Source organism: Chroicocephalus ridibundus, chromosome 5, assembly GCF_963924245.1.
Source record: "Chroicocephalus ridibundus chromosome 5, bChrRid1.1, whole genome shotgun sequence".
NCBI classification, from domain to species: domain Eukaryota; kingdom Metazoa; phylum Chordata; class Aves; order Charadriiformes; family Laridae; genus Chroicocephalus; species Chroicocephalus ridibundus.
This window is the reverse complement of record NC_086288.1, coordinates 28,475,951-28,502,063: the sequence shown is the minus strand read 5'-3', so window position 1 is coordinate 28,502,063 and position 26,113 is coordinate 28,475,951. Positions and strand designations below refer to the sequence as shown.

At 48.9% G+C, this 26,113-nt stretch overlaps 2 pseudogenes; both read right to left on the bottom strand.

Annotated features, from left to right (window-relative positions):
* Positions 1–4,206: 4,206 nt before the first annotated feature.
* Positions 4,207–8,579, bottom strand: LOC134516265 (uncharacterized; annotated as a pseudogene).
* Positions 8,580–14,337: 5,758 nt separating this feature from the next.
* On the bottom strand, positions 14,338–25,740 carry LOC134516264 (uncharacterized; annotated as a pseudogene).
* Positions 25,741–26,113: the final 373 nt, after the last annotated feature.

The window sequence follows — 26,113 nt, the reverse complement described above, 5'->3', positions numbered from 1 at the left end:
TAGTGATCCTTGACCAGGAAGGGTAGGAGAGGGCAGGCTCAAGTTTTTCATCAGTGAAGCATTTGCTTATTAGGGAATTTTCATAAGCAAGCTTTAGCCAGTGAAAACATTGACAAATTTCAGGCTAGCCCTCCCAGGCAACGTGTCTGCCTTTTTTTTTTTTTTTCCTCCTCCTTTCCCCCTTTTTTAATCTCCCCACAATTTTCTAAGGCTGTGTCATTTTTTCAGGCAGCAAGTGCAGCTAGCGTTTGACAGACACAATGTCTCACTGTAGCACAATAGAAGTATAATAACAGTAGATATTTAAACTAGCTAAAGCTGTCACTGAAGCGACTTTAATCTTGAGCCCTGATATACAGAAAGCGATAGTGTTTTCAGCTCTTGCAGCTGGGACGGCTGCTTTTGCCACTGTCACAGAAGTACAACCATCCGACAGAGTGCAGCGCAGACACAAAAGGCTGCAAGAAATCAATGGGGAAGACACGCAGTGGCACTTTAATGAAGAAATACTTTTGCTGCACTACAGATGTACTTGCTTTTTTCACTCTGATCTTCAACTGAGGATGGATTTGACGCAAATAGTTTAGTATCTCCTCTGAGTCCTGGTGTTTTAATGTAGAAAAAAAAAAAACCAACAACAACAAAAAAAACCCACCCCAAACCCCTTTCAGTGACTTACATGTCCCATCTCTCAGATCAGTTGTTGTTGGTGTACAAAATCTTTCCCACAAATTGTACATAATCCATGACAGTGTAATTTCTACGGTATGAAATTACACCCTGGCTGAGCAACAAGTTGAGAACGGGGCTTTTGTTCATTTGGGTTTTGTTTACACATTCATACAGAATTCACCGCCACCCCCCCATGCTCTGAGGCAGCCAGCCAAGGCCCCAGACCAGAAATGAAGGGATGGAGCCCCCCCCCATACACACAAAGGGACTTTCTGAATCTCAGCATAGTTAATTATGTGCAAGCTACAAGTAAAATCATTATACTTCTACAAAAATAAAAGCATCTGCTCCCCACCCTGCTCATGCTCAGTATTCACGCTCTGGTTTCTGCTGCAGGATTTCCACGTGTTTCCCCAAGGTGTCTCACTACACTTCAGCCACGTTTCTAAGCAGACGTTCTGACACAAATGTTCATTACTAAAAGGAAACATCAGCAAGTGTCTCTTCAGCAGTGCATGAATGATTAAGTAAATTGTAAGAGCCTGAGAGCCCAGCTGACACAAGACCTGTTGTAGGTGCTGTAAAATATTATCTTCATTGTAAATTAGGAGATTCACTAATTGACCCATCAGCAAAATAACACCACTCTATCCTTCCACCTGCCACTGTGTATTCTATTGAACTTCAACCGATAATCCATTCAAAAATACATATTTTTTTAAACGGCGACATCCCAGAGAAAGAAAACAATACTAAGAGATTCACAGTGGCTGTAGTGATCAGCAAGCCAAAACTCCTGTCAGGATCCTGTGGACGGCCTGGCTGATCGGCCTGGTTACAGGAGAGGTTTCTCTGGGTCATCACTGCTCAAAGATTGTCCGCTCTGCTGAGGTAACTCACCGGTCAGATGTAGCCTGTCCCTGGTGCATCTTCAGGTGCACTCCATGAGGGTGCGGTACGGCCTTGCTGGACGCTCAGCCTATGAAAAAATACTTGTAGCATTTCAACAACAGTTTAATATATAGCAGAATGAGAATAAGTCTAACGTCCTGCCTTTGTTTTATTAAAGAAGCTATAATCCTTGCAGGAATGTAAGTGATGCTGAAGATACGTTTCGGTCTTGGTAGGAAACCTCTACTGTGATAAAAGAAAGAGCAAAATGACATGAGTTGTCCTGACAGTGCTTGAGGGAGTGTTAATAATGAATGGGAGGCAGGACCACGTACACTGACTGCTCAGCCTCTTCATTTACTGGAACCCACATTCGTCCTGACAAACTTCAGCATTGCTGAAGTGCAGCTCTGAAGTGAATCATTCCAGAAACAGGCCCCGAGACAAGCCATCAACAAGCTCAGTGGAGGGATGTACTCAGTCTCATCCCACTCTAGACACGCTGGGCTGCAGTAACTGAAATTAAGAACTGCATTGAGAGCGCAGGGCAGAGTTTATCGGAGACAGAACACAGTCCTGGGGAAGGGACAGGCAGCTTATGCCATACTCCTAGTACAAAAAATCAGCAGACCTGATTTTGAGAGGTCTCAACAGACACTGCAAAAACTTGGATAAGCCTCTCCTTACAGATGAGAAAATCCAGGAATAAAGTCTCAGCTCACTTCTGCAAAGACGCCTTACACGCAGACAGCAGGGGTTCAACATAGGTGAAGAATCCATTGAGGCTGCCCGACACGGATGCTCCCTGGTCGGTACAGTCCACAGTGCAAAGCAGTATCAAAAAGTAAAAAATGCAATTGTGTGCAGATGCAAGTGACCTAAGACACTTGCTCCTACGGGATATCTAAGACACATTAGCTGTCTAAAAAAAAATAAAAATGCATGGAAAAATTTTACCATCAGAAAGAGTTTACTGTTGCCATCTCTACAGAGAATGAACTTAACCTGGTGAAAGAAAAAAAGGAACATATGCAAAAAGCAGTATTTTTTCATCGGCCAGTATTCATGTTCATCAACTGTAGTGCTAAGATGATTCATTTTGAACCTGTGGTTTCACTCCTGGCAGAAGACAGGCCAGAACATTTCTCCCCAGGGCACTAACTTACAAAGCTTGGTTGGGTTACAGCAGCTCTTCAGAAAGTAACCTTGGCTCCAGTGCAGTTCAAGGCAAGACGCACGGGTGTAACAACTTTATGAGGTGTAACAACTTTCTGAAAGACTGGTGCCTGGCAGAGGTTTCTCTAATTCAACCCCCCCTTCTCTTGACTCTTGCGATAGCTTGCTTTGCTAGATTAAGTGCTGTTATCAGAAGTCTTTTCATACAAAGATATGCATCTAGAGGATAAAGAGGAAAAAAAAAACCTTTGAAGACATCCTTTCCCTTCTTAAACTGAGATCATAAAGCAGACTTGATAAACTTTGTTGTAGTTTTTGCAGTTAGAGCCCACAGTTGTACCTGCAAGGCATGGGCTGGCACGCACCATTGCTCTTTACTTACACTAGGGGAAAACCCACACACCTCACTCTGGAGATGAGGGTCCACCTACGGAATATGCAGGGCCCCATCCCACAGCTTAGATTTCAGCCATACTCAGAAGACAAGGAATCTGGGACCATAAAGTAGCAGTAAGTAACCAAACAAACGGCATTGCTGCAAGTAACCACACCCATCTCTCAGATTTTCACATTGGTAGGTTTTTATACCCTTTTTCACCCAAAAGTGGTGGCTGTTCAACTCCAATCCTAGACACTCAAGGAATGCAGGCACCCAAATGAGCTTGTGAATGCCACCGGTGGAACTGAATACCTGGAAGTTCAGCATACAGCGTGCGGCGGTTTTGCGTCAAAGTCCCTCTGCACATATGGGGGTGCTTCAGGGCATCCTTCATATTCCCCTACGCCACAGAACTGTCATGAACAAAACTGCAATACAGATGGCAGGGCACTCAAGTCTGATTTAAAAAAATAAAATAAAATATAAAATAAAATAAAATAAAATATAAAATCAGGAGGCGTGTAAGTGCCAGTGGTTATGCCATGAATGCAAGCTGCAGCCTAGCCTAACAATTCCCCACCTGCTGTTAACCAGACAAGCAAACCCCAGCAGCTGCCTGGCTGCAAAACAGAGCCCACATCAGCTGTCATTCTCCCGAGTCATAGCTTTGGGCTCGCGGCAGAGGAAGGCAGTATGGAGAGACACACACTGCTCTGATGGAGGAAATGGAGAATGGGAACGGATTAGGCAAGGGGTAAATTGCACCATTAGTGCAAGAGGGAAGCCTCCGTTTAAGTACACCCTCAAAAACCCCGTCACAGCCAATGCAGCCAACAACTTACGTTAGTCTTCTATTTTAGGCTAAATTCAGTCAGTCTATAACCACAGGATGCAATAAATGAAGTTCCCGATGCTGTCTCTACTGATCAATTAAATCCCTTTGGAGCCAAGCAAGCTTCTTCATTAATATCAACACCATTAAAAACAAACGTTTTGCAGCCCTAACACGCTAGAAACTTTTGGAGTGAGATTAACGCGCAGATGGCACACAGTTACTACAGGAAAATCCACAAACTGCAGTGCATATTTTATCTCGCACAACTTCCACAGCCTTCCTCTTCGACAGTTTCAATGTCAATTAACGTACCAGGCCCGACGGTGGCGTGAGTGCTCTGGTAAGCAAGAGTGGCCAAAAAGTGATGAGACCAAAATAGGCGAGAAAATTCTGCCTCAGCTCTACAGAGGATCCTTCTCTCCTCATCCATCTAATGAGTTTTAAGAAGCCTTTACACCATCCCCGACTTGCCTTAGTTTATTAAGAGGAGGCTAAAAATCACACTAATATAATCCGTCTCCTGTGGGAAAAATGACTGAAGTATTTTTATTTTTCAGCATTAGACACTTGGGGTACCAGCAGAATGAAAGGAAAGGAAGAGGCAGCAGCATTCCTCCAGTCTGATAATTTCATCGACATCTGAGCACTGTCACACCATTTCTTACTGTCTCCTCCCCACCTAAAGTAGAAGTTTACAAGATGTGAACACACTCTAAAAAGTAGTCTTGAAGGAAAAATACATTATAAACCTTCCCAGGATACTTCTTGTTAGTATTTCCTGCTAAGCGAGCTTAAACACTGAATCCGCTTGCCACCACACAGTATGCGTTACCTCATTTTTTTATAGGTTTTTTGTTTGTTTTGCTCAAGTGTCATTAACAACATCTTGCATTCTATTTCTAACTGTTGATCTGAATACAGTTCCTGTTTCTTTTGCCAGTTTTCCGTACTAGATGTCAGATTTGTGTCCAAATGTATGCCTTGCAAACACACACAAGATAAACAAAACTGCACACTGGAGGCATTTCAGAGTAAAAGCACATACTGTGTAAAATTAAGCTGAGATCGGGATTCTAATAAAATGAGCTCCCTAGAGCATGGGTCGGCTTCCCAAAATAGTCTTTGAGAAAGCTACACTTCTGCTTCTGCCACCCGTAGCTACCAAGCATCAGCTCTTTTGAAACAGCAAGTAACACCTCCTACAGCCCAGCGCTGTAAAACACTGACTATTCTGCCTTGTAAGGACAGCAGGTGGAGTATTATTTTATAAAACAAAGTAAGTAAATCATTTTGTGGATCCGAAGCAAGCTCCCTTCCTCCTCCCAAAGGAGACAAGATGGCTTAACCCCAGCCATCCCCGAGTCTTGCCCTTCCAGCCCATCCGGAGCAGTGCCTGAGCAGTCAGTAGTCCCCACTTAGCACCAGGGTTAACTGGGTGAAGGCTGAAATATAGTGACAAATTGCTGATGTTTAAATGGTAAGAAAAACATTGCTTCCCACTTACAGCACAGATCAGTTAGTACTTCCAGAAGTGAAATTCGACTGTTCCAAGTGTTATGTCCACAACCACAATACCGTCAGTCAGTTATCTGGACCTGATGGTCATCATCACCTTGAAATTCTTAATTTCACAGGGTGACTACTCTCTAATTCACCTTTCAATATAAGATGTCTGGTTTGCACCAAATAACCCAGATTAATAGACAAGAATGTAAAAGCTCAAAATTTAAAGTGTTTACACCACTACCGAAGAGAAAGAAGAAATGTGACCAGCATAGCCTATCTGGCCACTGGCCACCTGAAGTCAAAGCAAAGTTCAACCAAATTTTGTACGGTCGTAGCAAGCTCTACTTCTCCCAGCTAATTTAAGCAGCCCCCTTATCTCTCAGCAAAATATTGGAACAAAATGTGGTGGTGTTGCTGACTGGCATGAGAATCGAGTTACATGCAGAAGAACGCACCCGTACTCTGTGGTACCAGCAACAGGGTGAAAAGAAACGTATTTGCCATGGGAGGAGACTACTTCAGTTCACTGACCAGGTTAATAACTCTAAGGCTACAAAGAAAACCACAATCAAGACTACAAGATACCTTTTTTTTTCTTCTTCTTTTTTACAGGCACTCGACAGAAGGCATTTGAGATACCGTACTGTTTTCCACAGGATAGCACGTTAGCATAAATGACAATCAAGGATGATGAGACTAGATAGGGCTGCAGCAAGCTATGCAATGTGGGAAAGCGTCTTAAGTCCCCCAGCTCAAAGGAAGCCCCAGAGTAACATTTATTTCTCTCCTGCTCTACCTTGCTCAAATGCTTACTGCGTCTGTCTGAACAGCTCAGCCTAGTGTCCCCTCCTTCCTTGATTCCCTCCCATCTTAGCTTGGGACATGCCTTGAGGAAGAAAAGCCAATATCCCACCCACACACTTCTTCCTTCTCCCTTCTGCTTGGTTGCCTATCCAGAAGGCCATAAAGGAAATTCTTTCCTCGTGGCATGCCAGCTAACCCCTTCTCAGCCACACACGGATTGAGTTCTTTTTTATTCTCCCTTAGATTTCTGCGAGCCAGCTACAGCCAAATCACAACACAGCCCCGAGAGGAACCAGTTCAGTGGTGGGAAACATTCTTTTTATTCCTTTTTTTTTTCCTTCCTCCGTGAACAGGTCACACATATCAACAAATTGAACAGACTAGTGAAACATCCGCACCTCTGTTTTGCTTCACTGACCTAATATGTTTGCTAAACGCTTTGGGGTTTAGGATATCAGAAAATCCCATAGTCAGTTGCTTGCTCAGTCTCACACAGCCAACTTCTCCTTGTCTAGCTTTCCATGGAGCATTCACTTAAGCAAGACTCCCCATACTCGCCACAAGAGCTGCAGCTTATTTATTCAGGAAATTCAAGCATGCGTTTAGGAATACTGGCAGCCAGGGCATTTTCCCCATTCCTAAAGAGAGCGTAGAAAGAAAAATACGCCCAAGACAGTGTTTATAGTTCGTGCAGGTTTTAATGCATTCTTCCTGCCTTCAGATCATCGAGGATGGGGAGGAGCATGACAATCTCAATGAAGTAGCAAAGCTCTTCACCATCCACAAAGACTAAACTCCACAATGGGAAGACTGCAATAGGAGTGAGCAGGGCAGGAGACTGGCCAAGTTGTTCCTCTGCAAAAATAATACTTAGATTTTTCTTACAATCCCTCCCCTTTCATTTTCTACGTTTATTGCTTTTTGCACTTACTTATCAGGGTACAGTCCCATAAGAAGCTTCTAAATTTGCAAGCATCGGTTCACATTTTTGTCTTCCTCTTTCTTGTTCTTTTCCCAGGGTATGGGGGAGGGTCTACTTCCATTCGTTTTGTTAGGGCAGTTTCAATTAATCGTTGAACTAATCCTCACACACAGGGAATGATACAGCATCCTACAGCCACTAAGACTCCTGCTGCTATTATAAGAGAAGGCAATACTGATGTCACCGTATCTTTCCATTTTCCAAAACAGGAATCCAGCCAACCTGTCAGTGAGGTGTCTATTCCAGAGTTCTCAGCTAACTCCTCAGCTACAGTGGCAAGCCCTTGAAGGGCTTTAGTTATAGTACCATCTGGAGATGTATTGTTTGGGATAAAGGCACAGCACCAATTTCCTAACATTACACGCACACCTCCCTTCTCCACTAAGATCATGTCCAGGGCAATCCTGTTCTCACATGCCATTCGGCTGGTTGCATCCAATTGGTCCACTATTCCTTTTAATGCATCTCTGGTATAATTAATAAACCTCTGTTGGTTATAGTAAATATAATTTATCCAATCTACATTTTTGTTTATAGCTACCAAAGACAGATTCGAATCCTACTCCTCATTCCTTGCTTTGTATTCATCTGGGACTCCTCTAGGGACTCCAATGGTATCTATATGTATCCGTTCATCAAAGGATATACCTAAACGTCTTTTCACTCTATTGCCTGAGCTCAGGGATCTTGTTCCTTTTTCAAATGCTAAGGTGAATGGTATTGCCAATTGTGCTATTCCACACGTACCTTTCCAGTTAGCCGGCAATACGGATCGCAAGGTCCTCCCTCCACAATACCACCAGAGATCAGCCTGAGGCCCTCGTATCGCTGAGTAGTTTCCTCTTACATCCTTGGTCACATTCAGAATTCCAACGCACAGGGTCAATTCCCCCACAGGTTTGGTAGCATTCACACCCCGCTGTGAGAGGCACACTGGATGGTTACCAATTGCTGTGGAAAATACTGGTGCCATTTTAAGATTTCTAGACTCCAAGGCAGGAAAACAGTAAAGAAAGTGAATGACAAGTCTCATCTCCCCAGGCAGTCTTTTCGTGGTATAATGCTATTGTATGCCACACCCCTATGGAATCTTTCATCCGCCCTAAGGGAAAAGGGATGATGCGTGCTGTAGGCCTTCCTGAGGCGCAAGCATAGCAATTGCTTTGGTTCAAACTATTAATGGTATATTTTACCCATTCTACCCAAGCATTCGTCTCGCAGTACCCTGTTTCAATGTCAAATGTTTGTCTAAGATCTTTAATCTCGGTAACCGTTACCAAAGGTGGATCATTTGGTGGTCCCCACTGTTGTACTACTGGGAGTTTAGTAGTCATAGTCGTCCCTTCTGCTTAACTCCTGTTTTCTAGTATGTCTATTCTAAATCTTCCCCTTGGATCTCTTCCAGACACATCGGCTCCTATTCCATACATTAGGTTAGCCATATCACCCGCCTAGGTCATCAACGGTTCACACTCCAATTTGGGCGGTCTACCACACTTCGCTCCATTGTTCCTAAGGCGCAGCTTCAGGATATCTCCCTGTGACCCTCCAAATTTCTTGGCACCGGTACTTGTTTTCACCACTCAACTATCTTTGGCCTCTCGATCCCCACGCTTCAGTACTTGACAGTTCTAGACAGTTCCAGTTTGTCATGGGCACGGGCATCTCCACGGCGACCGCTATCGCTTTGTGATGGGGTCACTGCATTATGCTCAGAGGCCATTGTGACGTGGGGGGCCATGGTGACTGTGGGGGTATTTAAGGAGCAGGAGCCCCGGGGGCACCCATTCCCAGGAGAGCAGCTCCCTCAGGAGGCAGCATCTCCCCTGGGTGCCCACAGCAGCTGTACAGCTCAGGACGCTGAACGCCATGGAAGAGGAGGCAAACCCCCTCTCCCGCCGCACCAAGGGGCGGCTGAGCCTGACAAAGAGCCACCAGGTGAGGAACAGGGCAGGAGGGAGAGGCCGGTGGTGGGAGGGCGCTGTGCGGAGCTGCCTTTGTGCTGGGGCCAGGCTTGCTGGCACCCTGGGGGCTGCTACACCAAGGCAGCCACCTCCATCCTACACCTTTCCCTCCATCCCATGTCTCTTCTCCTCCTCCTGCCCGCAGGTGGCCCACAGGCTGCCAGAGGCAGCACCGGAGGGCAGGCAGAGCCCAGCCTTTTCCCTCCATAGGGTCAGGCTGCCACCACTCCCCTGCCCCAGGAGCTCACAGGCCACTGGGAGCTGCCGCACACAGGTAAGGAGCCTGCGGGAGACAGGGCGAAACATCTTCCCCTCCGGGGAGCTGCCGGCAGGCAGGCGGGAGGCGTGCAAGGGGACAGGCGGGCTCAGCCCCTGTCACAGGCTGGGCCTGGGCATCCCAGGGCTGCGCCCAGGAGTCGCATGGGCTGCAGGGGGACCAGCCCTGGCCCAGGGGGATGAGCGCTGCCCAGGGAGGCTGGCAGAGGAGCTTGGCCACAGAGGCTCTTCCAGGTGGGACGTGGAGACAAGGGCCACAGTCATGCAGCCTCTCTCCTCGGCTTCTCTTGCAGATGGACAGCCTGGTGCACAGACAGGCACCACAGGAGACTCACCCCAGGGAGGCAGCAGCACCTACTGCAGCTCAGATACCAGCACCCACCAGCACTAGATGCAGGCTACCTCCTCTGCCAGTGGCACCTTCTCCATCTCTTGCCAGGGGCTGGGAACCAGCCATCAGCACTGTAGCCCGCAGGTACCAACAGCCAGTCCCACCGGCTCAGGGCATCTGCAGTGAGTGGGGCAGCACTGCGAGGGTGAGGAGCTGGAGGCCTGCTCCACACGTCCCCATAGCCTACACCGGAGCTACCAGGGATATCGCCCGGGGCATCGCAAACGAGGTCCTGCACAACGTTTTCGGCCCAAGCCAGGGACCCAGCCAGCAGCTGGCGTCACCACGCAGCCATGCACACCACAGGGCTGTGGCGACGACGCAAACAACAGACGAGCTCTGGGCAACCAACGGCAGCAAGGCCCCTGCAGCTCGGCCCACGCTTGAGCCCCTTGCACTGTGCGGCACCAGTGCTCCCAGCGGGGCCCTTGCGCCAGCTGCCCTGGGCAGGGACACAAGGTCAGGGCACCAAGGACTAGCGGCACAGGACGACCTGGCAACACCAGTGGTGCGTGTCAAGTGCCACAGGAATCAGGGGGCTGGGGCAGCAGCGGGGACAGTCCTGCCGGCACCACAGGACAAGCGCAAGGCCTTGGCTGAGGAGGAGCGGAGACGCGCCACCATCCTCACCATATGGATCAACCCCTCGGTCCCAGAGCTGTTCCAGGACCCCAGCGCTGGTTACCAGGAGGGGACAAGCTGGCCCAGCAGCCTGGCCACAGAGGGTGCTGCAGAGGAAGATGGCCACCTGCAGAGTGCGTCTCCTGCCCTGGCTGGTCTTGTGGATGCCGAGCCGGCAGCTTCTGCCCTGGCTGGCTCTCCAGAGGAAGAGGGGCACCTCGCATCTCTCACTCCCACAGCACAGGAGGAGGCAAAGGCATCAGCTTCTCCTGTCTTCAGTGACCAGATCCCTGTAGCACAACCAGAGTGCCAGGTACCGGCCCCGCACAGCAACCTGGCACAAAGCACAGGTGCAGAGATGGCAGCAAAAACAGCTGCAGTACCTCGGGACACAGAGTCTCCCTTGGCTGCAGAGCCTCAGGGAGAGGCTGTCACAGCCCCTCTGACTCCAGCAGCATGCCTGCATGGAGAAGACATGGTCCCTCCCATGGCTGAAGACCATCACAAAGGGGCCAGCACAGCCATCGTCTCCGTGGCAGCGGACAAGGGTGAAGTAGCTGCGTCAGTGCATGAAAACCCTCCAGCAGAATCCGGCGCACCCCAGTTTGCCCCTGCAGCACTCCCAGAATGCCAGGCACCTGCCCTGCACAGCATCACAGCCCATGAGGTCGCTCTGCAGGACGCAGACCTGAGCGTTGTGAAGGGGGTAGTCATCAACATTGAGCTAGTCATCCAGAGCGACCTGGCACAAGGCACAGGTGCAGAGACGGCAGCAAAAACACCTGCAGTACCTCGGGACACAGAGTCTCCCTTGGCTGCAGAGCCTCAGGGAGAGGCCATCACAGCCCCTCTGGCTCCAGCAGCATGCCAGCACGGAGAAGACATGGTCCCATCCACGGCTGAAGACCATCACAAAGGGGCCAGCAGAGCCATCGTCTCCGTGGCAGTGGACAAGGGTGAAGTGGCTGCGTCAGCGCTTGAAAACCCTCCAGCAGAATCCAGCACACCCCAGTTTGCCCCTGCAGCACACCCAGAGTGCCAGGCACCTGCCCTGCACACCACAGCTCACGAGGTCGCTCAGGACAAGGCAGCCCTGAGCATCATGAGGGAGGTGGGCATCAACGCCGTGCTTGTCATCCAGAGCGACCTGGCACAAGGCACAGGTGCAGAGACGGCAGCAAAAACACCTGCAGTACCTCGGGACACAGAGTCTCCCTTGGCTGCAGAGCCTCAGGGAGAGGCCGTCACAGCCCCTCTGGCTCCAGCAGCATGCCAGCACGGAGAAGACATGGTCCCTCCCATGGCTGAACACCATCACAAAGGGGCCAGCACAGCCATCGTCTCCGTGGCAGTGGACAAGGGTGAAGTAGCTGCGTCAGCACTTGAAAACCCTCCAGCAGAATCTGGCGCACCCCAGTTTGCCCCTGCAGCACTCCCAGAGTGCCAGGCACCTGCCCTGCACACCACAGCTCACGAGGTCGCTCAGCAGAAGGCAGCCCTGAGCATCATGAGGGAGGTGGGCATCAACGCCGTGCTTGTCATCCAGAGCGACCTGGCACAAGGCACAGGTGCAGAGACGGCAGCAAAAACACCTGCAGTACCTCCGGACACAGAGTCTCCCTTGGCTGCAGAGCCTCAGGGAGAGGCCGTCACAGCCCCTCTGGCTCCAGCAGCATGCCAGCACGGAGAAGACATGGTCCCTCCCATGGCTGAAGACCATCACAAAGGGGCCAGCACAGCCATCGTCTCCGTGGCAGTGGACAAGGGTGAAGTGGCTGCGTCAGCGCTTGAAAACCCTCCAGCAGAATCCGGCGCACCCCAGTTTGCCCCTGCAGCACTCCCAGAGTGCCAGGCACCTGCCCTGCACACCACAGCTCACGAGGTCGCTCAGGACAAGGCAGCCCCGAGCATCATGAGGGAGGTGGGCATCAATGCTGTGCTTGTCATCCAGAGCGACCTGGCACAAGGCACAGGCATGAGGACAGGAGTACCACCAACTGCAGGACCCCAACACACTGAGTTTCCCTCGACTGCAAAGCCCTGGGCTGAGGCCAGCACTGCCCCTCTTGTCACAGCAGAAGACAAAGAAGGAGACGCAGCTGCTTCTCCCGTGGCTCGGGACCCTCAGCACCAGGTGAGGCAGGCACACTTGGCCAGCACCAGGCATGCCAAGGCTACACCCGGGCTGCACGTGGCAGGAGATGCTGGGTGCTCTCCGTGCTGTCCTGCTGACATCCCCTCCCTCACCTGCCTCTGCTCTTGCTCTTCCCATGCAGGTGCCCGCTGAGCACAGAGATGAGGCACAGCCCTCTTATTGCTGCAGGTACATGGCCCAGGATGCCCCAGGTAGGTCCACAAATCAAGGGCCAGCCTGGCCCAGCCAGCCTGGCGAGTGGCACCCAGGGCAGGCCGGCAGCACTGCGCACATGGGGACTGGCCGTGCCCCAGCCATCCCTCCCTGGCTGAAGCCCTTGGTGGTGGCGGGCTGGCAGGAGATTGCCTGTTGCCCGCCCAGCCCCTCACCTACAGCTCTCCTTCCCCCCACAGGCATCGTCACCCTCCCGCACGCCCCGGTTCAAAAGCGACAGCCCTCCCGCTTCAGGAGGGTGCTCAGGGCTCTGCGCAGGGCTTTCCGCTGCTCCTGCATCATGGGGCAGAAGGAGCAGTAGTGCCCTGCTGCCAGTGCCAGGCAGGTCCCTAGAGACTGCAGCTGGCCCTGAGCCTGCACAGCCTCCAGAGGGAGCGGCACAGGCCAGCACACAAGGGATGGGTGCATGGACACAGCATTCCGCTGCCCTGAGGGTATCGTGCTACCAGCCTCCACTTGGCCATGGATGGTCTACCACACTTCACTCCATTGTTCCTAAGGCGCAGCTTCAGGATATCTCCCTGTGACCCTCCAAATTTCTGCGCACAGGTACTTGTTTTCACCACTCAACTGTCTTTGGGCCTCTAGATCCCCACACTTCAGTACTCAACAGGCATCAAAGCGTACGGTCCGTGGGGTATCTCCTTTGGTGATATTTATGATAAACCTAACCGGGTAATCTGGGTGTGCACTCCAGCTTCCTAGTGGGAAGCGCAACACCGCCCCTATGACCAGTATCATCACAAAATGCTTCTTAAAATTCATGGCCTACGCATATTTATAGCTCCCAACTGGATCTCGCCCCAACCCACGGCTTATTGTCTTTTTAGGGTTATTCACAGCGAGCTGTCAGTAGAATGTACGGTCCACTGTTCTACCAGCTCTGCCGGTGGGCGTTTAACTGGTCCCTTTAGCTGGGGGTAGTGAGTCCAACCTTTTTCCACTGTTCTTACTGCTGTTTCAGTAGTGAGGAGTACTTGGAATGGTCCTTCCCACTCCGGTTGGAGCTTACTCTCCTTCCAGGATTTGACTAGTACCCGGTCTCCTGGTTTATACGGATGGACCACAAATTCCAACTGCGGAGTTTGAGCAAGAAGGCCTTCAGTTCTGAGGAAAGAGAGAGAAGACGACAGCCCCAGTATATGTTTCTTAAGGAACATGTCCTTGGTTTCAAATGTGGGCACGCCTTCCCTACCTCCAGTGTAAGGTAGTCCAAAAAGCATTTCATAAGGCGAGAGACCAATATCCTTTCTAGGGGAGGTCCGGATTCTCTATAGTGCTATTGGTAAACACTTAATCTGTGGTAATTTTGTCTCAAGAACTAATTTAGATAGTTGTCTCTTAATGGTTTGATTCATTCTTTGAACCTTTCCAGATGATGGGGGGAGCCAGGGAGTGTGATAAGCCCATGTTATGCCCAAAACAGCGTTTATAGTGCGTGCAGGTTTCAATGCATTCTTCCTGCCTTCAGATTATCGAGAATGGGGAGGAGCATGGATGATCTCCATGAAGTAGCAAAGCTCTTCAACATCCATGAAGACTAAACTCCAGAATGGGAAGACTGCAAGGCAGCGGCGGACGCCGGCTGCGTGCACCCCTTCATCTCGGACAACTTCCTCCAAGTACTTGTGAATATTCCCAGTCACCTAGAGTTCCAATGTTTGCACCAATAAATTCAGACTGTTCTAAGTTAAACGCCTTCCTCCTGCACCTGTGCATTGCTAGTTTTTCAGAAGGGAGTACGCTGCCTGCTGTTGTCGGTTTTTCCCTTTTGTTGACGGCGGAGAAGCCTGCAGAGCTGCGATGGAGGAAAGGCACTAATGTCCGTCTGGAGAGCACGGCCCGAAGTGGGTGGGGAGAAGCAGTCGCTCATGCTGCTGCACCTGGGCTGTGTGATGGTGTCAGAAGCATGTTATCAGCTCTCCAGCCACCCTGTGGGAATTTGGGTGCTTTCTGGCAACTCTGGGCTGTGCGTGCCAACTAAAAGGGGTGCAGGAATGGGCCGCAGCTCGGCACACTGGGGTGGGAGACGGAGGGAGAGGGAGCGTTTCACTGTGCACTTGGAGACAGGACGAGGCTTTTTGAGACCAATAAAAGATGAGAGCTTTACCACAGTGCTTGTCTGTGCCTGGCGCCTCTCAAGGGAAAAAGGGGTGCAGACAAGGCCCATGCCAGCAGGCAGAGCTGGAAAGCCCCTAGTCTCCCTCTCCTACAGGCCTAGCAGAGCCTACACTTTTGGCCTCTGGCCCTAGTCCCTCCCCAGAGCTGCCCAGCCTCCAGGACCACCACTGTCACCCCCAATTCCCCTGGAGCCCAAGTGACTGGCCTTTAAGGAGGTGGATGGTCCCTGCACACCTAGGAGTTAAAAGGGCTACCTGTCGACTTGTTAGAGTTGCCTGCTACTACGAGATTTTGATTCTAGCAATCAAAGACCTGGAGGAGGGGGGGATGTGCAAATATAGAATCATAGAATGGTCTGGGTTGGAACCGTTACCCCATGTCCTGCCATTACACTTCCTGATAAAGAGTCTCTTCCCATCCTTCCTGTAGGCCTCCTTTCGGTACTGGAAGGCTGCTATAAGGTCTCCTCGGAGCCTTCTCTTCTCCAGGATGAACAACCCCAACTCTCTCAGCCTGTCTTCATAGCATAGGTGCTCCAGCCTTTGGATCATCTTCGTGGCCCTCTGCTGGACCCGTTCCAACAGGTCCATGTCCTTCTTGTGCTGAGGACTCCAAAGCTGGATGCAGTACTCCAGGTGGGGTCTCACCAGAGCAGAGCAGAGGGGAAGAATCACCCCCCTCCACCTGCTGGCCACACTTCTTTTGATGCAGCCCAGGATGCGGTTGACTTTCTCGGCTTCTCGTCCACCAGCACCCCCAAGTCCTTCTCCTCAGGGCTGCTCCCAAGCCATTCTCCGCCCAACCTCTATTTGTGCCTGGGATTGCCATGACCCAGGTGCAGGACCTTGCACTTGGCCTGGTTGAACTTCATGAGGTTCACACGGGGCCCACCTCTCAAGCCTGTACAGGTCCCTCTGGATGGCATCCCTTCACTCCAGTGTGTCAATTGTGCCACACAGCTTGGTGTCATCAGCAAACTTGCTGAGGGTGCACTCAATCCCACTGTCCATGTCACCAACAAAGATGTTGAACAGCACTAGTCCCAGTACTGGCCCCTGAGGAATGCCACTCGTCACTGGTTTCCACGTGGACATTGAGCCATTGACCGCAACCCTTTGAGTGCAGCCATCTAGCCAGTTCCTTACCCACTGAGCAGTCCGTCCATCAAATCCATGCCTTTCCAATTTAGAGACCAGGATGTCGTGTGGGACAGCGTCAAACACTTTGCATAAGTCCAGGTAGATGACGTCGGTTGCTCTTCCCTTATCCACCAGTGCTGTGGCAACATCATAGAAGGCCACCAAATTTGTCAGGCACGATTTGTCTTTGGTGAAGCCATATTGGCTGTCACCAGTCGCCTCCTTATTTTCCATGATGACCAAGGTCTGTGAACGCGATGGCGCTCTATCTGTCTATGGAGGGCCTCATCCGCTCCGTCGTCCTGGTCAGGTGGCCCATGCAGATCTCTACTGTAACATCACCTGCCCCTGCGTTCACTTTAATCTTGACCCATAAGCTCTCTGTTGGGTCTTCATCCAGCCCCAGGTGGAGCTCCATGGACTACAGCTGTTCATTGACATAGAGGGCAAGACCCCCTCCTCATCTTCCCAGCCAGCCCTTCCTGAAGAGTCGGTATGCGTCCATTCCAACGCTCCAATCATAAGAGCCATCCCACCATGTCTCTACGATGCCGATAAGATTGTTGCCCTGGAGGCGTGCACAGACCTCCAACTCCTCTTGCTTATTTCCCATGCTACGTGCATTTGCGTAAAGGCATTTCAGATGGGCGCCCAATGAATCTGTCTCACTGCCTGGAGCGGCTGCTTTTCCTTCATGCTGCTCTTCAGGTGGTCTTCCTCTGGGGTGTTTCATCTGTGACTCCCCACAGTTCCTATCTTCTCAGGAGCCCCTGGCTCATCCCCAGGAGACTTCAAGTGTGCTGCGGCATACCCAGCACGTCTCGGAGCAACAGGCTGAGGGCCCTCACTAGTCACCCACCCCCCTCAGACCTTGGAGCATTGTCCCTCAGCTTGTCACGAGCAAGCCGGGTAGCATCCCCCTCCCCCAGTAAGGCCAGTTTAAAGCCTAGTCAATGAGCCCCGCTAGCTCATGAGCAAACACCCTCTTCCCCCTTTCAGAAAGATGAGCCCCATCCGATGCCACAAGCCTGGTGCTGTGTAGGCCATCTCATTGTCCAAAAAACCAAAACTGTGGCAGTGACACCAGCCAGGGAGCCGCGTGTTGATAGATTGCACACGTCTGTTTCTTACAGTGTCCCTGCCTGTAACTGGGAGAACAGAAGAAAAGATAACCCGGGCTTCAGACTCCCTTATTAACCTTCCCAAGGCCCTGAAGTCTCTTTTGATTGTTCTTGGGCTATGTGTTGCCACCTCGTCACCACCCACATGAAAGAGCAACAGCAGGTAGTAGTCCGAGGGCCAAACCAGGCTGGGAAGTTTTTGAGTGACCTCCCTGACCGGGGCCCCGGGGAGGCAGCATGCTTCCCTGGTCAAGAGGGTCTGCCCGGCATATTGGGCCTTCTGTTCCCCTCAGAAGGGAGTCTCCTACTACTATAACCTGCCTCTTCTTCCTTGTGGAGGCAGTTTTTAAACTGGGGGTAGGCCTTACTGGTCCTGGCATCTCTTCTGGTGTAGCCAAACCATCTTCCATGTCATCCACGGGTTGGCCTGTCTCCTCAAGAGCCTCATACCTGTTATGCAGAGGCACCTGGTTATGGGATGTGGGCAAGGAGAGAGTTTGTTTGCCTCTGTAATAAATAGAATCATGTTCGTTAATCAAATCAGGCTTTCTTAAAGGCTGGTGAAAACTTACACTGTTTCGACTCTTCACATACTTAAATCGCAGGCATCCAGCGTGCTATCTGGTGCACTTTGATACCTCAAGGCCTAAATCACAGGCATCCGGTGTGCTGTCTGGGGCACTTTGACACCTCAAGGCCTAAATCACAGGCATCTGGTGTGTTTTAACACTTTAAAGGGAAGAGCTAAGTTGTGAGATAAGCTGAAAAGAGTCTCCCCAAGGACACTGATAAAGATGAGGAGCCTTCAGCCCCACCACCATCAGGAGGCGGGACAAGACCGACCCCCTAGCAACACGTCGCTCAGACACAGAATATACCAGGATTGACACATATACGGGAACCAGAAGAGTGTATAATCAACTACTTTCGGGAAGTGGATGTGCGCCGTTGGCGGAGCAAAGACTCCCCGGCCGCCCAGTGCTGTTTTGCTTGCTGCCGCTTGCTTAATAAACTAATTTGATTAATTGGACTGGTTCCTGTCAATTATTGGGCCACAATCTATAACAGCCTCCCCTAGTACGGACTAGTCTCCATTCACTAGCCTCCTTTTGTCCACTGCCTTCAGTGTGGCAGGGGGAAGGTACCAGATCTCCTTCAGCTCGGGTTTTTTTTTGGTGGCTCTTCTGGTTTTTCACTCAGGGAGGTCAGAGTCTGATTCTACCTATCAATTTCTTTCTCACTCTCCCTGATGCTCCACAGCCTTTCTACTTCCTCTTTTAGCTCTGCTACCAGGCTGAGTAGATCATGCACCTGGTCGCACCTCATACGGCTGTCACGTCTTCTACCGTCCACTAGCCCCGAGAGGTTAAGGCACTCCCTGCCGCCAGAGGCCCGGGTGGCCGCACGCTTCCACGGGAGCTCAGTTCGTATGGCTACGTCTGCTCTGGCAAGTGCAGAAGTCGCAGGAAGCTGCATCTTTCGGGTAGGGACCATGGCTGAGCTCCCCTCCCGAGCCCTCCGCGCCCTTCCCGCGCAAACTGCCCCCCGAACCGCCACACCGCGCCCCGCCTGACGTGACACGTCCTCGCCGCCGCGCGCCCTGCGACCGCCTTTTAAGGGGCTGGGTGTGGCCGCTGCAGGCCCCGCCCCTCCCTCGTCAGCCGCTCTCGCGCCAGCTGCGCGTCCCTGCCGCTGACCGGGCTCGTCCCGGCCTCGGGAATCCCGGGAAAAGCCCCTGTTCGCCGCGATCGCCCGGCCGCGCTGCCGCCGTGCCAGCGCCGGAGCCGTTTGTCTCGGCGAGCTTACATGCTTTTGCTTATACGTACATGTACTCATTTGAGACCTGTGCTTTCGCTCAAACGTATAGATTTAGGATACCTTATAGTAAGTGTGAATCTTCCAATCTGTAATTGAGGTGCTGTTTGATTACTTTTACAAATCATTTTGTAAAGCATAAAGCTGCTACAATAGAAAACAGTATTTGCGAGGCTGAGACTTACGAGCATTACAGCACGTGCCAGATGTCTTGTCCAGGACAGAAAATACTAGAAAGCTTGAGCTAAAGGGGTTATAAAAGCTCCATTTTTGGCTATTTTACCTGAAATTGTTTGCTCATTGCTGAAACGTGTGGCACTTTTTCAGCTCTACAGCTGGCTCCGTCGCAAGGATGGGTGAATTCATGTTATCCATAACCACTGCACGCCTCCTAGAGTCGGACCTTTCACTGTGAAAGGCATCTAGCAAATACAAGCTATTTCTTAGCAGCAGCAGGGGAAGTAAATAACGGGGAGAGCACTCTTCAGATGCTGTAGGATATATAAGCGAGGCGTAAAGGACATTTGTTTTGAAACCGCCGTTGCCAGTGATTAACATGTTCTAACAACCGAGCCTTGCGTTAATCTCTTTGGGCAGACAAAGAAACATTACATTAAGCTACACTGTTTGTTCATAATTTTTAAACTGAAATTTCATAAGTTACTCTGGGACGCAGCAGTCTCTAGAGATCCAATGTAAATGGAATTTTTTTTTTTTTTTTCAAATATCCACAACCTAAGGAGAGTAGGCTTTAAATTAGTACGTTGCATTAGATGAAATGGCTTCTCCTTGTTTTCACTTCAAAATGTGAATTAACAGGGAAACATCAGTAGATATGCTAGCAAATTATTTTATAATTAATCACATTGTCAGAGATCTCCTCTCTCTCCCCTACATTCACACGACTGCATTGTAGTAAAACTGGCAGAGAGTTGCCTCAGCAGAGAAGACTGCGCTGTTGAAGGCCATTTTAATGATTGCATCAGAATTCATGCAGATGCCAGATTCAGGCAGGGGGGTGAGTTTGAAGTGGGTTTTGTTGTTTTGGGTTTTTTTGTTGTTTTTTTTTTTTCCCAAACACTAACATATTAGTGAGTGCAGTGCTTCAGCAGTGGGAGCGAAAAACAGGATGGACAATGCAAGAAGTCCTTCCAGTCTTAAGATCTGTAAACTCAAGCCCAGAAAATAGTTAAGTTACAAAGAAACAGAGAAGGCTCGACTCAGCAGATACAACTGCACTTGTCAGTCCGGACAGTGGATGTGAAAGCATAATTTATGATTAACATTTTAGCTGATACATTCTTTGTTAGTCTTAGTTTTCATCCAGATAATATATCTGCTCAACATTCTTTTTTAATTTTGGCAAATTGTTTTTGATCAATAGCATTTTTGCTAATAGCCAACTTCCTAACCTGTTCAACTCCAATCCTAGACACTCAAGGAATGCAGGCACCCAAATGAGCTTGTGAATGCCACCGGTGGAACTGAATACCTGGAAGTTCAGCATACAGCGTGCGGCGGTTTTGCGTCAAAGTCGCTCTGCACATATGGGGGTGCTTCAGGGCATCCTTCATATTCCCCTACGCCACAGAACTGTCGTGAACAAAACTGCAATACAGATGGCAGGGCACTCAAGTCTGATTTCAAAAAATAAAATAAAATATAAAATAAAATAAAATATAAAATAAAATATAAAATAAAATATAAAATAAAATAAAATATAAAATCAGGAGGCGTGTAAGTGCCAGTGGTTATGCCATGAATGCAAGCTGCAGCCTAGCCTAACAATTCCCCACCTGCTGTTCACCAGACAAGCAAACCCCAGCAGCTGCCTGGCTGCAAAACAGAGCCCACATCAGCTGTCATTCTCCCGAGTCATAGCTTTGGGCTCGCGGCAGAGGAAGGCAGTATGGAGAGACACACACTGCTCTGATGGAGGAAATGGAGAATGGGAAAGGATTAGGCAAGGGGTAAATTGCACCATTAGTGCAAGAGGGAAGCCTCCGTTTAAGTACGCCCTCAAAAACCCCGTCACAGCCAATGCAGCCAACAACAACTTACGTTAGTCTTCTATTTTAGGCTAAATTCAGTCAGTCTATAACCACAGGATGCAATAAATGAAGTTCCCGATGCTGTCTCTACTGATCAATTAAATCCCTTTGGAGCCAAGCAAGCTTCTTCATTAATATCAACACCATTAAAAACAAACGTTTTGCAGCCCTAACACGCTAGAAACTTTTGGAGTGAGATTAACGCGCAGATGGCACACAGTTACTACAGGAAAATCCACAAACTGCAGTGCATATTTTATCTCGCACAACTTCCACAGCCTTCCTCTTCGACAGTTTCAATGTCAATTAACGTACCAGGCCCGACGGTGGCGTGAGTGCTCTGGTAAGCAAGAGTGGCCAAAAAGTGATGAGACCAAAATAGGCGAGAAAATTCTGCCTCAGCTCTACAGAGGATCCTTCTCTCCTCATCCATCTAATGAGTTTTAAGAAGCCTTTACACCATCCCCGACTTGCCTTAGTTTATTAAGAGGAGGCTAAAAATCACACTAATATAATCCGTCTCCTGTGGGAAAAATGACTGAAGTATTTTTATTTTTCAGCATTAGACACTTGGGGTACCAGCAGAACGAAAGGAAAGGAAGAGGCAGCAGCATTCCTCCAGTCTGATAATTTCATCGACATCTGAGCACTGTCACACCATTTCTTACTGTCTCCTCCCCACCTAAAGTAGAAGTTTACAAGATGTGAACACACTCTAAAAAGTAGTCTTGAAGGAAAAATACATTATAAACCTTCCCAGGATAATTCTTGTTAGTATTTCCTGCTAAGCGAGCTTAAACACTGAATCCGCTTGCCACCACACAGTATGCGTTACCTCATTTTTTTATAGGTTTTTTGTTTGTTTTGCTCAAGTGTCATTAACAACATCTTGCATTCTATTTCTAACTGTTGATCTGAATACAGTTCCTATTTCTTTTGCCAGTTTTCCGTACTAGATGTCAGATTTGTGTCCAAATGTATGCCTTGCAAACACACACAAGATAGATAAACAAAACTGCACACTGGAGGCATTTCAGAGTAAAAGCACATACTGTGTAAAATTAAGCTGAGATCGGGATTCTAATAAAATGAGCTCCCTAGAGCACGGGTCGGCTTCCCAAAATAGTCTTTGAGAAAGCTACACTTCTGCCACCCGTACCTACCAAGCATCAGCTCTTTTGAAACAGCAAGTAACACCTCCTACAGCCCAGCGCTGTAAAACACTGACTATTCTGCCTTGTAAGGACAGCAGGTGGAGTATTATTTTATAAAACAAAGTAAGTAAATCATTTTGTGGATCCGAAGCAAGCTCCCTTCCTCCTCCCAAAGGAGACAAGATGGCTTAACCCCAGCCATCCCCGAGTCTTGCCCTTCCAGCCCATCCGGAGCAGTGCCTGAGCAGTCAGTAGTCCCCACTTAGCACCAGGGTTAACTGGGTGAAGGCTGAAATATAGTGACAAATTGCTGATGTTTAAATGGTAAGAAAAACATTGCTTCCCACTTACAGCACAGATCAGTTAGTACTTCCAGAAGTGAAATTCGACTGTTCCAAGTGTTATGTCCACAACCACAATACCGTCAGTCAGTTATCTGGACCTGATGGTCATCATCACCTTGAAATTCTTAATTTCACAGGGTGACTACTCTCTAATTCACCTTTCAATATAAGATGTCTGGTTTGCACCAAATAACCCAGATTAATAGACAAGAATGTAAAAGCTCAAAATTTAAAGTGTTTACACCGCTACTGAAGAGAAAGAAGAAATGTGACCAGCATAGCCTATCTGGCCACTGGCCACCTGAAGTCAAAGCAAAGTTCAACCAAATTTTGTACGGTCGTAGCAAGCTCCACTTCTCCCAGCTCATTTAAGCAGCCCCCTTATCTCTCAGCAAAATATTGGAACAAAATGTGGTGGTGTTGCTGACTGGCATGAGAATCGAGTTACATGCAGAAGAACGCACCCGTACTCTGTGGTACCAGCAACAGGGTGGAAAGAAACGTATTTGCCATGGGAGGAGACTACTTCAGTTCACTGACCAGGTTAATAACTCTAAGGCTACAAAGGAAACCACAATCAAGACTACAAGATACCTTTTTTTTTCTTCTTCTTTTTTACAGGCACTCGACAGAAGGCATTTGAGATACCGTACTGTTTTCCACAGGATAGCACGTTAGCATAAATGACAATCAAGGATGATGAGACTAGATAGGGCTGCAGCAAGCTATGCAATGTGGGAAAGCGTCTTAAGTCCCCCAGCTCAAAGGAAGCCCCAGAGTAACATTTATTTCTCTCCTGCTCTACCTTGCTCAAATGCTTACTGCATCTGTCTGAACAGCTCAGCCTAGTGTCCCCTCCTTCCTTGATTCCCTCCCATCTTAGCTTGGGACATGCCTTGAGGAAGAAAAGCCAATATCCCACCCACACACTTCTTCCTTCTCCCTTCTGCTTGGTTGCCTATCCAGAAGGCCATAAAGGAAATTCTTTCCTCGTGGCATGCCAGCTAACCCCTTCTCAGCCACACAGGGATTGAGTTCTTTTTTATTCTCCCTTAGATTTCTGCGAGCCAGCTACAGCCAAATCACAACACAGCCCCGAGAGGAACCAGTTCAGTGGTGGGAAACATTCTTTTTATTCCTTTTTTTTTTTTCTTCCTCCGTGAACAGGTCACACATATCAACAAATTGAACAGACTAGTGAAACATCCGCACCTCTGTTTTGCTTCACTGACCTAATATGTTTGCTAAACGCTTTGGGGTTTAGGATATCAGAAAATCCCATAGTCAGTTGCTTGCTCAGTCTCACACAGCCAACTTCTCCTTGTCTAGCTTTCCATGGAGCATTCACTTAAGCAAGACTCCCCATACTCGCCACAAGAGCTGCAGCTTATTTATTCAGGAAATTCAAGCATGCGTTTAGGAATACTGGCAGCCAGGGCATTTTCCCCATTCCTAAAGAGAGCGTAGAAAGAAAAATACGCCCAAGACAGTGTTTATAGTTCGTGCAGGTTTTAATGCATTCTTCCTGCCTTCAGATCATCGAGGATGGGGAGGAGCATGACAATCTCAATGAAGTAGCAAAGCTCTTCACCATCCACAAAGACTAAACTCCACAATGGGAAGACTGCAATAGGAGTGAGCAGGGCAGGAGACTGGCCAAGTTGTTCCTCTGCAAAAATAATACTTAGATTTTTCTTACAATCCCTCCCCTTTCATTTTCTACGTTTATTGCTTTTTGCACTTACTTATCAGGGTACAGTCCCATAAGAAGCTTCTAAATTTGCAAGCATCGGTTCACATTTTTGTCTTCCTCTTTCTTGTTCTTTTCCCAGGGTATGGGGGAGGGTCTACTTCCATTCGTTTTGTTAGGGCAGTTTCAATTAATCGTTGAACTAATCCTCACACACAGGGAATGATACAGCATCCTACAGCCACTAAGACTCCTGCTGCTATTATAAGAGAAGGCAATACTGATGTCACCGTATCTTTCCATTTTCCAAAACAGGAATCCAGCCAACCTGTCAGTGAGGTGTCTATTCCAGAGTTCTCAGCTAACTCCTCAGCTACAGTGGCAAGCCCTTGAAGGGCTTTAGTTATAGTACCATCTGGAGATGTATTGTTTGGGATAAAGGCACAGCACCAATTTCCTAACATTACACGCACACCTCCCTTCTCCACTAAGATCATGTCCAGGGCAATCCTGTTCTCACATGCCATTCGGCTGGTTGCATCCAATTGGTCCACTATTCCTTTTAATGCATCTCTGGTATAATTAATAAACCTCTGTTGGTTATAGTAAATATAATTTATCCAATCTACATTTTTGTTTATAGCTACCAAAGACAGATTCGAATCCTACTCCTCATTCCTTGCTTTGTATTCATCTGGGACTCCTCTAGGGACTCCAATGGTATCTATATGTATCCGTTCATCAAAGGATATACCTAAACGTCTTTTCACTCTATTGCCTGAGCTCAGGGATCTTGTTCCTTTTTCAAATGCTAAGGTGAATGGTATTGCCAATTGTACTATTCCACACGTACCTTTCCAGTTAGCCGGCAATACGGATCGCAAGGTCCTCCCTCCACAATACCACCAGAGATCAGCCTGAGGCCCTCGTATCGCTGAGTAGTTTCCTCTTACATCCTTGGTCACATTCAGAATTCCAACGCACAGGGTAAATTCCCCCACAGGTTTGGTAGCATTCACACCCCGCTGTGAGAGGCACACTGGATGGTTACCAATTGCTGTGGAAAATACTGGTGGCATTTTAAGATTTCTAGACTCCAAGGCAGGAAAACAGTAAAGAAAGTGAATGACAAGTCTCATCTCCCCAGGCAGTCTTTTCGTGGTATAATGCTATTGTATGCCACACCCCTATGGAATCTTTCATCCGCCCTAAGGCAAAAGGGATGATGCGTGCTGTAGGCCTTCCTGAGGCGCAAGCATAGCAATTGCTTTGGTTCAAACTATTAATGGTATATTTTACCCATTCTACCCAAGCATTCGTCTCGCAGTACCCTGTTTCAATGTCAAATGTTTGTCTAAGATCTTTAATCTCGGTAACCGTTACCAAAGGTGGATCATTTGGTGGTCCCCACTGTTGTACTACTGGGAGTTTAGTAGTCATAGTCGTCCCTTCTGCTTAACTCCTGTTTTCTAGTATGTCTATTCTAAATCTTCCCCTTGGATCTCTTCCAGACACATCGGCTCCTATTCCATACATTAGGTTAGCCATATCACCCGCCTAGGTCATCAACGGTTCACACTCCAATTTGGGCGGTCTACCACACTTCGCTCCATTGTTCCTAAGGCGCAGCTTCAGGATATCTCCCTGTGACCCTCCAAATTTCTTGGCACCGGTACTTGTTTTCACCACTCAACTATCTTTGGCCTCTCGATCCCCACGCTTCAGTACTTGACAGTTCTAGACAGTTCCAGTTTGTCATGGGCACGGGCATCTCCACGGCGACCGCTATCGCTTTGTGATGGGGTCACTGCAT